Here is a 16,830-nt window from a genome sequence, read left to right as displayed (position 1 = left end):
TGTACCAAACACGGCGTTGTTACTCCTACACTATACTGCGAATTGCGACAGTCGATCATATTATGTTATGAAAAATAAGACTTAATTTGCTATACTCCGCGAACAGCAGGAGAATCTGTATGGTTTAATTTATAATTTTTTTAATCCGTATACTCCACACCAAACAGATCCTCGGCAATGTACCCTCTACGCACGTTTCGCTCCGAAACCATCCCCGATCACCATTCCGTCTGTCCAGCGTGGTGAGTCTCCATAGCTAACCCTGCCGTTCGAAGAAGCGTTTAATATAGCAGTGGAATGTTAAAGGCTATTGATTGATCGACTGTCGCATCAGGCAGGCGTTACTTTGCGAAAATCGATAATATATTATGAAAAATAAGGCTTAATTTGCTTCTTAAAATAAACTTATCAACTTCACCTCTATTGAATATATTCAGAGGCACTAATGAGGTGGGAGGGGCTTAGATAGATAAGGAAGGGTAAGGGGGTGCGAAAGGTATAAAAGGCGACACATTTGGCTATTTTTCTCATCTCCCCGCGATGTCGTCGAGCCCTGGGGTTCTTCTCATGGCTAGCTTTCGCGCTCGCCCTATTCCCCCGGTGACGCCGTAGCAACCCCTCAGGTGGTTATCGGCAAGTGTACGTCCGAAAATCGAATCGAAAATTGATAATTTTTCACTTAACACTCATTCATTGTAAACTCAACATCTCCTGAGGATGCTCCGGTTTCGGAGCGAAACGTGAGTTGAGGGTACATTGCCGAGGATCTGTTTGGTATGGAGTATACGGATTGGAGAAATTATAAATGACACCATACAGATTCTCCTGCTGTTCGCGGAGTATAGCAAATTAAGCTTAATTTTCATAATATATTATGGATTTCCGCAAAATAACGCTTGCTTCTGTCAAAGCTCTTATTGCCTCCATCTGCACCATCACATACTCAATGCATTAATTTGACCATATTAACCATTGATTTTAACCACTACTAAATTTTATTTTCAATAATTGTCATAAGGTCGAATCGATGAATTTAAAAACCGCATATTCAAGCTCTTTAATCTTCAGTCTATCTGTTCTTGCAACACCCTCAACAATTGTAGTCTGAGAGCTTTTATGTCGGCGAACCTTTTTTTTCGCCTCTTTGTTTAGGGATATACTGGGCTAGGAGTCGTGTGAGTGCAGGTCCTAAAGGGGCACAATACCTGGAATGGCGCCGTAAACTTGGAATAATGGCTGTCTATGCCCCGCGCCGCAACACCCATAAATCCTCCGTAATTACTACACCTGTCCTTAAGCCCTCAGGTAATCTGAGCTATCTAAGATTTTATCTCTTTCTATCTATAAAAGAAACAACTGGACACCCGCGATTTCGTCTGTATAGCAGACACAAAATACGTAATACACGATATGACAGTTTTATACGACGACGTACGAGTACCGTGTTGTCTTTAAAACAAGGACAATACCTAATTATTCTTAAATAATATTAATACTAATCTTTTTGACGCGAAAGTCTGTCTGTTTGTTTATTTGGTTATTTGCTACTTGCTACTACTACTCTATATGTTTGGCTTAAATACTGAACCGATCTCGTCGAAAGACACATGTTTAACTTTAATCATTTTAATAAAAACAGGATGCTGTGTATCCCGAAATTGCACATACACTTTACTACATAGCTACCTTGCATGCTCGTTGCATGCCCTGTGAAGTATTGCTCTGTTTATAGGCGATGGCTTAGACCACTTACCATCAGGTGGGCCATCTGCTTGGTCCGTCACTGTAAAAAAAGTTAAAGTTGTCCATCATTCGAATTGCGCGCTACTTAGAATAGTATTAGCCTGAGTAACCAACCAGTCCTAAGTTATATGTTTTAATAAACCGAAACAATCGCGGACAATGCGCTGGCTAACGTGTAGTATGTTAGAAAGTATTTATTAGTTGCCACTCAATTAAATATTTTTCCTACTTCTTGTAAAAGTTGTGCATAATTCGGATTGCGCGCTACTTAGAATAGTTTTTCGCCTGAGTAACCAACCAGTTGTTTATTTATTTATATATATGTATCAAAACAAGGTTTACTATGACCCACAAATATTTGAATAGATTTAGGTAAAAGTGATAATTTGGCCAGTTCCATGTTATATATTTAAAAAACTCAAAAAACAATCGCGGGCAATGCGTTGGCTAACGTGTAGTATGTTAGAAAGTTTTTATTAGTTTTTATTAGTTGTTTGTTCCCTCTCCTAGCAAAACTTGTACATAATTTGGGTTGCTCGCTACTGCATTCTCTAACAATGAAACTAAGCTAATAAACTGTTGTTTCGTATCTTCTGGAGTCAAGATCAATCAAAGCGCGCTCCGCCTACTCGTGTTAAGTTTGGAGTATGAACTACTTAAGTTGAATTAAAACTTAACGGGTTATGTGATGTTGAGTTACTTTGACAGTTTTATAATCTCAACCGTTTTGTATCATTAACATAACTGCTTTGGTGGCATGCTAGTGATGAGCATGTTCGACTGCAGATTTTGAGGAAAACAATGGCTCGGGTCGGGCCATTCATTAATACACATAACTTAGAAAAGCACCTCATGCACATGTGCGTGCTGAAATTCGATCTCGGCTCGCCGAAAGCGAAGTCGAAGTCCCACTGAGCTATAACCGCTTCACACAAACGTAATAATAATAATAAAGTCGGTTCTTGAAAATAGCAGTGCATTGCTCTACTGGGATCGAACGATTATCACTGACAGGTATATTACAGCTAATAGACCTGATATAGTGCTAGTCGATCGATCAGTGCGCGATGCAATAATTGTTGACATTACTATTCCACATGACGATAATCTGGTGAAAGCTGAAAAGGGAAAAGTATATAAATACTTGGACCTTGCTCTCGAGATTACCGCCATCTGGAATGTTCAGTCGACCGTTATTGTTCCGATCGTCGTTTCAGTCAATGGTCTTCTCGCGAAAAGCTTCGACCAACATCTTAAGAAGCTTTCGCTTGGTTGTTGGATCAAGGGTCGGATACAGACGGCGCGTATTGTGAGGAGGTTCCTCACTCTGGAGCCCTGACCACCGGTTGCTTGGGCATTCAAAAGCCCCGCAAGCGGGGGGTGGATGTATTTTTTTTTTTAATTTAGTGTTTTTTATTTTATTTTTAAGCATTGTTAAGAATTAAAAAAGAAAATGAAAAAGAATAAATGATAGAAAATAATAAAGAACCTAATAATGACACAAAATAGGGATAACGAAAATCATAAATCTTGATCCTACACACGATTTCTCAAAGGAAGTCTTGGAAAAGTTAATACAAGGACTTTGTACAAGCGACACACAAAAAGGGTCCGCAAAGTAAAATGTAGACTCAATTTCAATTTCAAATGGGGAACATTCGCCTTAAAGACGTAACGGACAGACTATATATTTTATTCAGAGCCCGGCACGTTCTGATTTATACAAGGGAAATGTGACGCCATTTGTAAAATCGCACTATACGTCGTACATACCTGACGTAGACCTGACATGGACGGGGCGCCGACACGAAGACTTGGCCGATGCTAGTTGCTTGTCAGTTATTGGCATTCACAGTTATTATAACATGTTTGTCTTATAATAAACTAGCCGTCCCGGCGAACTTCGTACCGCGGATAATAAATAAGAGGAATCAAAAAATCAAATATCATAAAAATTGCTCCAGCCGTTCTTGACATATAAATGGTGTAACTAACACAACTTTCTTTTATATTATATAGATTTTAACGGCTGATTGGCGCAGTGGGCAGTGACCCTGCTTTCTGAGTGCAAGGCTGTGGGTTCGATTCCCACAACTGGAGAACGTTGGTGTGATAAATATTCATGTTTTTCAATGTCTATTTTTTATCTGTAGATAAAAGTTCCTAAGATGCTGGCAGCATTGTCCGTTTGAATGGCCAAACTAATTCGTAGGCCAAGGTAACTGCCCGCTCTAGGACCGATAGACTCGATAACCATTTTCGATAAATTGTGCTAGTTATTCAAAAAAATATTCGACAGTCACCTTGGTACCCATAACATAAACTACGCTTACTTTGGGGCTAGATGGCGATGTGTGTATTGTCGCAGTATATTTATTTTTCACAAAGAAATAAGTACACTTCGTATCTGCACGGGATTCAGCAGATTCAATTTGATGCAGATTGAAATAATCCTTGCCCTAAACAGCCGTTTTACGACTTTTGCCCGCCTATTGTAGCCTGGTGTTGCTCTAGGATTCATAAAAACCCTACGGAAACCGAGTTCACTCTCGCGGGAGAATAGTCGTATATCGCTAGGCGATATATGTGAAATAAAAAAATATATAAACTTATTTGTAAAATTTTTAAAAACCTACTTTCTCAATGAAAATATTTAATAATGATAATAATAAGTCCACCACTCGAATAACAAGAGTTACAGCACCCAGAGCACAGAGTTTCATTTCAAATAAGTACAAAAGATGGACATTTTTTATTATTATAATACATTGTAATGGAATTATAATTGTAAAAAGAAATAAATAAACGCTCAAGCGCAGTAGGTACGCTGCGACCCTTAATTAAAGCGACTAAAACCACGAGTCAAACCACGAACTCATAACCAACAGTAAGACGGGAAGGGTTTAAAGAGTTAAAAGTTTCTTAATAACCAGTAATCCGATTTGCCTCATTCAATGAACCGAGTTTACCTGCGCAACACGAAAACTGTAGACTACACTTGATTCATTAATTATTGGATTGAAGCAAGTGTTACTTTGCGGAAATCTATATATATCCTTAAACCTTGGTATATATCCTTAAAACTTGGGTACCTTTAAATCAAGAGTGAATAGGCATCTTCTAGGTAAGCGCGCCCCATCTTAGGCTGTCAAGAACTTGTCTGTATATTTTACTGTCTTATTATTTTATCTCTCTATATATATATATATATATATATATACTAATCAGAGTTATCTAAGTTTTTAATTCATGCATTTATATAACTTGATTTAAAGTAAAGGATAACATCGTGAGGGAACCTATATTTTTGAGAGTTCTCGATAATGTTCTCAAAGGCGTCGGAAATTCAGCAATCTGAACTTTGCCAGCGTGGTGGACTACTGTCCAAACTCTTTCCAATCTGAGCAGAGACCCGTACCTTGTATTGGGCCGTTAATGTGTTGATAAAAAAAAAAAATAATAAATGCTTTTAATTCAGGCCAAATACCCGTATGACAAATGTATGACCTGGATACATTTCCACAAGGATCGCTTTTATTTCCCTCTATACTTTACTACGCGGCTAACCTCCAAACATGCATTTGAACAAAATCAAACGACACTCGCCGCACCGAGTTCCGTACAATACTAATATTTTTGGAGCTACTTAGTGTTAGAAAAACTTATTATCAATCAATCAATCAAAAATACTTTATTGCACACACGAACAAAACAGAAATAAACAAAAAAGACCAAATTTACAAGACATTTAAATTTGTATAACAAAGGCCTTATCACTTATATGTACTGATTTCTAAAATAATATATAGTAATAATATTTTATGTCTTAATAATTGAATATGTAAACTGGACTCGCGAAGATTGTTCCCACCCAAAAATTCAAACACATAATATAAACCAGCCGAGTATATTCAATCTGCACTGATCGAGCGTGATGGACAACGAAATAAACCCTTTTTATTGGAGGAGACCCCGGATACGAACCGAGCATTTGTTAAGATACCTCTTTAAATACTTTTTTTATAGTGTATGAGTCAAAACAATGTTAAAGTTTGATATTAAACTTTCCATTTATCAAGTATATAAAGGTAGTAGTAATGTATTATTTTAGTGTTTAAATACGTACACATATATACCGGCCGTTATACTACGTGTCGCTAGTCTGGCTGATACAGAGCGAGAGAGCGAGAGAGCATGTCAAGGTCTTCGGTGACGTAAAACCAACCCAAATATTCCTCTACCAAAATCGCTCAACAATAGCTAAGAAGTATGTCTATAATCGTTATAGACATACTTCTTAGCTTATACTCCTATAAAATAATCATTTCTTCAACTCTTAGGGGTAGAACTATTAGTGAACGGTTGCCTAGAAATCTTCTTAGATTAGATGTTACTTATTTAGGCATTGCCTTGTACGTTGTTAATGAAAACGAGCTAATGCCTAACAATTTAAGACTTATAATTCTACTCATTGCGGAACCCTAAAATTAACGAGGAACCGCCGCCACCACGCCTGAGGCTCGACTTAAGAAGCTTAAACCTTTTTTATTTATAAAGCAAAAGACTTCAAAGGACTTTATCCTAAGGATGATATTTTTATTACATACGTGATTCAAGAAGATTTTATTTAAAGGCTCACACTTATTACAATAAAAAGGATTTTGAAATGTTTGTTTTTTTAATGAAACCCTTGCATGTCTTAAGACTATTAGGGCCGATTTCACCAACCAAAGTTTGTTAGTTTAGCGACCCGTTAAGTTCTTTAACGGACTGTGGTGGATACGAGTGTCCCACCGTGCACGAACAAGTGATTATCTTTCCTGACGGACCGCTAAATTTAATTGCTGGTTTATAGGTCCATTAAATATATAACGGACGATAAGTGACTATTCATTTGTCAAGATGGATACTATTTTTTGATTTTTTTTTTTGTTGAAACGACGACATATATCGAGATAGTTTAAACATAGACCCACCATGCTTCTCCAAAGTAGGTTGATGGGCTTTAACGATTATCATCGTCATGTTAGTGATTAAGACTATGACTGACGACTTGAAGATTCGAGGCACGGGAATGTACATAGCCGTATTTAAGGCTGGATAACCTAAATCCGGGCTAACTCTAAGAGTTTCTTAAAACAAAAACCCAATACTAAAAATTACATTCGTGTATCCAACAGTGATGTATTGTAGATTTACATCATCATCATCTTCAATAACAACGTATGGACGTCTACTATTCGTTTTTAGAATTTCACAAACTTGTTGCACTTGTATCAAGCGACTCGATTTCAATTGTTTTCTGTTTTCATTTAGTCATAACGACTGTCGACAGAACTATTTTAAATTTTTCATTCCCTGACAAGTCAGCTGTTGACTGCAATATAACCTTAGTAATCATGATCATCATCACTAGCCCAATAAAAGACAAGGGTCTCCTCCCACAATGTACACAGTGCAGTTTGGTGTACATTAGTAGTATTGACAGCTAAATAGAGCTTTTGACGTGACAACGTCTTATAATTCGATCGAGCCGGCTGTACGCACAAAAAAACATGACATATGCGGCGTTACCTCGCTCTGAGGCGTTCCATTCAAGGCTTGAAGTGCAAGCGAGAGCGCGGAACGAGCGACAAAGAGGCACAGTCGGCCTCCGCGTTCGACATCTGTCTCTCTGTCTCTCCTATTAAGGATGGAGTGCAGTGAAAAGTGAATGTGATTTCAATTGTTTATAGCAACGATAATATCTATCAAACAAATAAAATTAAAATTTTCTTTTGAAAAATGCAACCATTCCATCAGTATTTTCTTACGACGTTGTCACGTTCAACTATCGTCAGTAAGCCGACTTTACAGACAACCAATTTTTGTGACAGAGCTCTTCCGGGGAAATTCTACCATCAAGCTTATTTCTGCCGCCTAGCAGCAATTTCGTAATACTGTGTTCTGATCTGAAGGGCGTGGTTGCCGGTGTAATCACAGGCACATAAGGCTAAGGCTTGACATTTGCGCCTCAGGTTGATGGGCACAGGGCAACAGTGCAGTATGTGTTCCTTACATGACGTGGGACGTGTTGCTCTGTTTATAGAAGATGATTTTCCACGTACCATTTGGTGAATCATCTGCTCTGACCATCAATTACTAATTACATATTAAAAAAAACCTGGTGGTAAGTGATGACGCATTCTAAGATGATGGCGGGCAAACCTGTTAGGGGTATAGCAATTATATTAAACCCCTATTCGGGTTCGGAACACTAAATCGGCAGATGACACGTCTTTATTTATAATTGCTTATTTTGACCCGGGAATCGAAGCCGGCACCTGCTACTTATAATACCACAGCGCTCGCCACTGCACCCATGAAGATGACGAATTGTATTCGAGTTTTTACATTAATTGTTACATTATTGCTATTCACCTATTTACAATCATTCGTATAAATATATTCGGTCCCTGAAGGTATACTAATACTGACCGCTTCCATAAAAAGTCTTGATTGAGAAATGAAAACCTTTGTGGTGGGCGCAGTGCAGTAGTCTCCTCCATTTTTAAGTAAAATAAAAAAGGTAGTCACCCACCTACTTTCTTTCCGTTTTGCAATTCTCGTGTACATAAAATTTCAAGCATTTATCGGTAAATTCTTTAGCAGTGAAATGCCGGAGGCTTAAACTTGCAAGTCCAGTATGCGCATGGCAACAGACACGGCGCGAGGGGCGAGGTCTGAGGTGAGAGGGGTGCGGGAACTGGGGGGGGGGGGGGGGGCTGGGAAGACGGTTACTCACGCGCTTACTACAAGTCGGAGAAACAGCGTCTGGTATAATTATATTGAAGGCTTATGATGTTTTATGACTTTGTAATTATGTGTACGCTAGACTTAAGATTTTTGTTGGAGTCTTTTTGGATATATGCATCAATATTCTTTACCAATCTTATACATTTTTATTATTTACAACTTTTTTTTAAAATTATAGTTATCTTTCCTACTAAGGGGAAAGTATAGCAGTTATATAAACGGTGTTAACGTAGCATCAGCACAAAACAGACAAAATACAGGAATTATTAATTCCCAAATTGATGAAAGGAGATTCTGTTATATAATAATATAACAGAATACCGAGTACCATATACCGAATACCAGGACCTCCCACTCATAGTGCCACAGAGCTCCCGCGACGCCGGTCGAAAAAATATTTAGTCCGCAAAAACGTAAAATATGTCGCTTCTTACTTTTTCACTTCTTTTGTGTGGTTAACAATATATGTGTATTTATGGATAAGTTCTGGATCTTTTTTAAATTCCTTTACAAGCTAGCTACAGCCAAAGATGGAGCGCGCTGGCCTACAATATGCCTACTGACACTTAATTCGAAGGTCCTCATAGGGTAATTTCGAGGGAGATGGCCCTATTACCTATGAGAACTGATTTTCATAATAAATCAACATCATTTTAATCACAAACGTAAGTTTAATTATATCTCTTATCAAATATTAACAATAATCAGTGGCCAAATAAAGAAAAATAAACAATCTGTCATGAAACAAAACCCTTACGACTGGGCATCTCGCCCAAATTGTCCGGGTATGATGGCCACAGGAGTTGGGGTAAGATAGCCAGTGCTCTTTTTCCTTTTCCCTTTGCTCTTTCGTCTTTCAACTCCTTCTTTTACTAGTTGCCGCAGTCGAAGCACATGTCCTCAAACTCCGTACAGTTTTTATACGTCCTGAGCATTAAAAATTACAGTGCAGCCAACCTTCGAAGAGATCTCATGATATTTTTTTCCATAGTCTCTACAGTTATCGTCTTCTTTGTCTTCGTTTGCTTTATCAGAAGTATTGCAAAAGGGGAAGAATTGCTTTGCTTTTCTAATAGTCTTTGTTTTCCTTATTCTTGTTTATCTTCTTTGATTTCTTGAGTTTCTTCGTGTGTTACTTTCTGTGTTGACATAACCTGTTTTTATTAGCAACGCCAAACGTAGAAGATGGACCCCTAGGTCTTCTTTGGTAGTTATAAAGTTTGAGTTTTCGTTCTTATGTGTCTAGGTTATGACATAGATCCAAGATGCATTTCAGCCATGGGTTTTTTTTATCTTCTTCCCAAACCCCTTGCAGCTTTCGCTTTACGCTCGTAGATATTGGGCAACTGTAAAATAATGTCTTGAATAATATATAAGCATACATATACTAAAAAACCGCAACAACATACAAATATTATGGCCAACTCCCCCTGAAACCAAATTGGCTATCTATCCCTATCGTCCGTGAGAGATGGCCAGATGAATGAAAAGAAGAAAAACGCACAGTTTAGAATGAGTGGAAACTTAATTACTTTACAATAACTGTGGCAAAACAGGCAAATATAGTTAAATCATTTTGCTACCATGTAATATGATAACCCCTTGCCTTAAATTTAACGTTTAATCAAACAAAAAACTGGAGTTTACTTACCTTTTCATTGTTTTTTTAAACAAACACTCACGGACACTTGTCATCCTATTATAGGTAGTGGTGAAAATGGAAGCTGGAAGGGCATTCCAGATATTGGCGGTACGAATTAGAAATGAAAATGCAAAGCGTGTGTACGTGCCAAAGGTATAGCTTTTTTTGTCTTTTGGCTTGGCTTACTTTAGTAATGAAGATATTTTCATTCTTTCTTTCAATGGGGGTGCAATTGTGGCGGTAGGATAGTTAAAAGATGATGCAAGATTGCAATTAAAAGCTTACTTGTATAGAACCTTTTAGTATATCATAGGTAACGCCTGGGCCTCTCTTTTGGGCTTCCGATTTTTATCCCTGTGACGCCCCTCTAAGCAATTAAAATGTCACTTGCTTTAACCCGCATGCCTGAGAGTTCTCCATAACATTCTCAAAAGGGCGTGAAGTACCAAACCACAATAAATAATTTAACCAACCTTAGCCCATCTGAGAGTAACTTATTCTGATAGAAGACCTGTGCGCTGTAGTGGGCCGTTTATGGGTTGATAAAAATGGTGATTTTTCGCCAAAATAGGCATAAAATATACGCGAATAGTCCAAGCGCCTAAACCGCGGGATTTGTGAACTATAGCCACGTATGTATGTGTGTGTGTGTGTGTGTGTGTGAGGCGCAAGGCTCAGACGTCAGGGCCGCGCGCGGGATGCGCCTACCTGCGCGGACGCTCCCCAAAACGAACAAGAGCCCGCATTCCTCCGTCCAGCCGAGCCCAGCGTCCGCGACCGTCCGCGCCGACGACGGTGCAGGGCTGGCACAAACCACATTACTATCGAATAAAGTTAATTTACTAATGGTAATGATAAAGGACTTCCTTTTCAAAGTCAAAGTCAAAAATATCTTTATTCAAGAAGGCCCGGCCCATAGATGGCACCTATAATGCGTACATCATGGAAAATATCATAAATGGTAGTGAGATTATGAATTTAAAACTAAAGCTGAACGAGGGTACCACACGCGCCTTGATCTAAGAAGAAACCCACGTCAATTTTAGCCGGAATTCAATTTCGCACCTCTATCTTTTCTAAGTTTTGTACGTTTTAAGCAATGTAAATATCACTTGCTTTAACGGTGAAGAAAAAACATCGTAAAGAAAATGCATGCCTGAGAAATCTCCATAATGCTCTCAAGGGCGTGTAAAGTTAACTAATCCGCTCTGGGCCAGCGTGGTGGACTACGAACTAAACCCTTCTCATTGTGGGTGGTAGCTGCGTTTTGTAGTGGGCCGGTAATGGTTTGATATGATGATGGTGAAAGTTAATATAAAGAACTCCATTGGGCTAGCGTTAAGCAATAATAAATAGCTCCATAGGAATAATAATCTCTCCCACCTATGAGTCTCAACCCTTACCCTAACTCCAACAGCAGTGGGATATTCATAAGCTGAGTATGATAACGATGTTCACCATTATCTGTGTGCTTAGTGTAAAAAAATAACGTGTCAGGAACGTCTTTTAATAGGCCCAATTAAGAGGACATTTAATGTTTAAAAAGCCAGTAATCAAAAGTGGCAACCCTAAACAACCCTTACGTCCCAACATTCCCCAAACAATGCGGACCTGTTGCCTTCCTCCCCCGCGGACCCTTCGAACTATAATTAATTCAACGCAACCCATTAATTCATAACCATTCTCAGCTTATCTAAGGCTAATGGTTTGGACAGGAAAGATACAGAGGAACAGATGGTGAAATGTACAGACATGGTCTCAAGTCATAACGTAGCTTAATGCTGAGCCTAATTACGCCCGACTGGATAAGCACAGCCCTTCTCTCTGCTATGTCTGAGGAGCTGTCAGCTAAGATCATCTATGCTGATCCAATGAAAGTTGGCTTAGCGTGGTAAATATAACGAAGATTTTTGATGTGAAACATCTTAAAGCAGCAGCGGCCGTAACATCGATCTTTATACACGGCACACATAACTCTTGCCGTCATACACCCTCTAAGCAAGAAAACAAATATAACGAAAAAACTAATGTTTACTCACAAGAGAACTTAAAACTAATATCATTATTATTTTCTATTTTAATGAGAGACTTACATACCATAAAAGACAAGACAAAGATGAATAATTAATAAGCTAAACAGCTACACATTTTGAAAATGATTCACGTTACAATTTAAATTTTTTTCTTGAAACTAAAAAAAACTACTTTTCCACAATAGTCGTCACGAATATCAAAGTATATACTTAGTAGTTTTCTACATTTTACGTGCATAAAAGTGTCGCTTTTTGGTGGATTAACGAAGTCGTTTTAATTGACAAAAATGATTTCCACAAAAATATAATTACCAGAATCGGTTTATAATTGGCGGAGTAATCGCATAAATACTTAAACATTGTCGAATTGAGAACTATCTCCTCTTTTTTATAGGTTGAAAAGAAGGATATTATGTGTTTTGTCGTGGTCAGAAAAACACACCTCTCTTAGCAATAAAAGAGACAAAGTTTGTGATAGTTGTCTAAAGTTTGTGGCGGTGGCAGCCCTAATCATCCCTTACGTCCCAACATTCCCCACACAATGTGGAGACCTGTTGCCTGTTGAATCCCCCCTCCCCTTTGCCCTCCCCTTTGCCCTTCGCGCGCTCGCCCCGCTATAAATAATTCAACGCGAGCGATTAATTCGTGCCCGATTCCGATTCATCTGTCAATTAATAAGTACGACAGGTAAAGGTAGTTGTGGTCATCTTAAGTATTAAAGAAGAGTTGAACTGGTGAATCATCTTTCTGGAATCGGAAATGTTGGCCTTAATTTGGACTTCAGAGGCATCACCATATCAATTTCTTTAAAGACCTAAAAATTTATATTTTGATTCATAGTACATCTTAATCAATTGAAGTATAATTTGGTTCAACGGTGAAGCAAAACAATGCGAGGGAATCTGCATGCCAGAGAGTTCTCCATAATGTTCTCAAAGGCATGTTCACCAATCGGCACTGGGCCATGCCTGCGTGGTGGACTACGGGCCTAAACGGGTTGATATGATGATGATTTCTCATTTCTATCTTATGATAAGGACTCAGAAACATTATGCATACATGCATGTGTGATGACACACACATACACAATATGTGATGTCACCTACAAACTGATTATAAGGGTACGAGTTTTATATAACTGCCATAACCCTTACAAATTAGCCCTTAGACTGCATCATCACATAACAGCAGGTGAGACTGCATTCAAGGACTAACATGTAGTGTAATAAAAAAGGTTAAATAGGAAGAAAATTCACACTGAGTGGCTCCGAAACCGGAGGAGATATTGACAATGAATAAACGTTAAGTCAACATCTCTGAGGATGCTCCGGTTTCGGAATGAAACGTGCGTAGAGGGTATATTGCCGAGGATCTGTTTGGTGTGGAGTGTAAGGATGGAAGAAATTATAAATTATACCATACAGATTCTCCTGCTGTTCGCGGAGTATAGCAAATTAAACCTTATTTTTCACAATATATGATCGACTGTCGCAATTCGCAGTATAGTGTAGGAGTAACTACGCCGTGTTTTGTAACATTCCGACATTTGGAAGGTGCTTTCATAACCTGTTATTAGTTTTAAGTTAACCAATTTATTAACTATTTAGTATTTACAACTGTTGGTTTTCCAATTAATGAAAAATAAATAAATAATATAATATTAGGTCCTCAGTCCCGAATCTACAGATTTAAGTTTATGTTATAACTAGCGGCCTATGAATGAAGATACTAATTTGGGGCACTTCGGAGCAATACAATTGTGTAGCACATTAATAGTTTAATCTATCGCGGAAGGTTTAGCCAGCGTTTGAAATGGCGCTAAAAAAATATTACAATACAATTCATTGAATTTCTTCTGTTTTTCTCATCTATATATATTAAAGGCAAAGGTGACTGATTTACGTAAGCCGCGATCAAAAGCTAGTCTATAATATGCATGTTTACTACATAAGAACGGTCCCCTTGAATCACTTTATCTATTACTGAAAACTGTATTAAAACCCGATGAGTACTTAGTTTTAAGTAAATAAGCTGGTAAAGTATCCAGGCGGCACCTTATTCAGAGGTAGCCAGAATTCTTTTAGATTTAAAGCTAAGATAAGAGAAGTAGGAAGTATTAATTTTCGTAAAGGGAACGATGGGGCTGGCATTCTTATTGTTAAGAAAAGTCCCGAATAAATAAAGAATTAAAATAAAAAGTATATAAGCGTACAAACACCGGGAGCGACTTTGTTTTATACTATGTAAAGAGAATACCTTGGAATATGCTAGGTCAAAACGAAAATGCAAAAAAGACCACTGAACAAATCTTGCGTTGTATCTTGGAATAACAATGAATCCCAATCTTAGTAGAAACCCCACATAAGCTGGGACCATCTGGGATTGCACGGGATATTCTCGAATAAAAAAAAATATCTATTTCTAATAGATATCTGAACAAAATCGTTCTTAGGTCCTGTGCACACAACTTTTTTTAAAACGCGCCGTTTGCGCGCGTTTTAGAAACTGTTGTGCACCAGCCCGTAAAGTCCCTTCTGAAATAGGTGCATATTCTGAAAAAAAACGAAATGAAAAACCGTCTTTGTTAAACAACAAAAACGGTCAAAGTGGGTGCCAAGTAAAATATAAAATTACTAAGTATAGGTACATACAAATTGTTTCATGCGAATCAACATTTGTTTAGAATTCCAGACAGCCAGCTATCTAAACTATAGGAATATATGTAACATGAATCTAAAAACTTAGTAGTTATAGTTTATTTAGTTTAGAACACTTTGGTATATATACAAGTCGTCACTGCATGTTTTACAAAGGACCTTTTAAAATAGGGGAATTCTAAGGGCCAATGAAATTATACTTACCTAAGTTTTCATTAAAAAGCAAGATTCATAAATTATGTTGGTACATCCTATTCGTCGCACAAAAACACTAATCACGTTCTGAGATGACAAAACAATCCTATCTGGATTATGTCTAATTTAGCGAAAATGAAACGAAGGTAATCCCGGCGCCTCAAATAAAATGACAGTTTTCGGTCATATGATAAGACATTCGTATTAACCCTCATTACAATATAATGGCAGGAATGTAAAAACCAATTTGGTTTCGTAGTGAAGCTACAAACCCAGTATTTCTCCCGTGAAACTAATTAAAAGATATAAAGATAAATTGCTCTTGTTTTTTTAGCTCTTTTGTTCCTAAAATCTGACATGTATCCTTTTTAGTTGCGAATTTCATGATATACAATGAATGTTGCAGTAAAACTAGAGTTTTTTGTGTCAGAGCTCATCCGGGGAAGTACCGGCATGCGTATTTCTGCCGCCATGCCTTATTGCTGCATTCTAACTCGTATCTCCGAAAAAACATCTATGATCCGTATGTGCAGAGATCTTTTGCAGGTGCCGAGAAGTCTAAAATTCTATTTCAGCAAAATGTCGAAGTCACCTTTTTCACTAGCACGGCAGACCTAATCATTGAATTCCGCTAACGCCTGCTTCAATCCAATGTTTATGTCGGTTAACAAATACGTTTGCTTAGTTCTCTAAACCATTCCAATAACGATTCCAATAGTATCCCACAAGTATAATATCCTACAAGTATACATCAGTGTAAAGTGGATATATATAAATATAGTATGCAGTATAAGTTGACTAGACATGGAAGACAATCACGGCGTAATATCGGGCCAGTTCGTGACCAAACTCCTGCGCATGTGGTCTGTAGCGATTGGCTAAGAACACGAGTGTGGGTGAAGCTGGATCCGTGCCCATTGCACCATTGGTTAATCAAGCTTGAGTGTACCTAACTGGGGCGTAATTATAAGAGATAAGATTATAGATAGCGAGTACTTTTTTTTACATAAATGCGATTTTAAGAAGAAAAATAGATATATGAGTTACTTTCAAGAATGAAATGAATAAAGATATTATTTTTTATATAAAAATAAATACGCATCTAATTTTGCAAAACTCCTTGTTTTTTCATCGGTGAAAAAGTGTCGATGGCTCCAAATGAACAAAACGTTTGTGAAAGTTATGGATACTTTAATTACATTAAATATATGAGTATCACATATATACACCGTTTAGGTAATATCAAGTTACGAATCGGTCTATTACTAGGTATTTGATATTCATTTTTTTACTGTTAATTTTGCTAATAGAAACACTGGTGTGTTTTCATTATATATGCTTAAATGAACTTGGATATAAATATACCCTACCTACTCTAGTATATTTAAATCTAAGTTGATTTTAGATAACAAGTTTTCAAAGAGTTGCGGGTCCAACTTTACTAACCCTAGGCATCGCGTAAATCGAATCCCTAATGACATGACATAGGTGATGTTTATAGAAAAAAACGTTTCACCAACTCTTGGTTGATAACTATTGGTGGTTGATGTATGCCAAGGAATTCCTAAGATTAGGCGTTACTTATTTAGACATTGCCTTTTTTCTCGTTAGTGAAAACGGGCATTAATCCGTAATTTTGCCCTTTCGTAAGTTGTCTACGAGTCGACACCATACAAAACACATGATTTGAAATTGGTGGTTGAAACTTCGTAATTTTTTCTATGAACCCCACTCGCAAAGAAACACTGTCGGATAAGTTACAGAA

This window comes from Pararge aegeria, chromosome 2 (assembly GCF_905163445.1).
Source record: "Pararge aegeria chromosome 2, ilParAegt1.1, whole genome shotgun sequence".
In the NCBI taxonomy this organism is placed as follows: Eukaryota; Metazoa; Arthropoda; class Insecta; order Lepidoptera; family Nymphalidae; genus Pararge; species Pararge aegeria.
Note: the sequence above shows the minus strand (reverse complement) of the source record.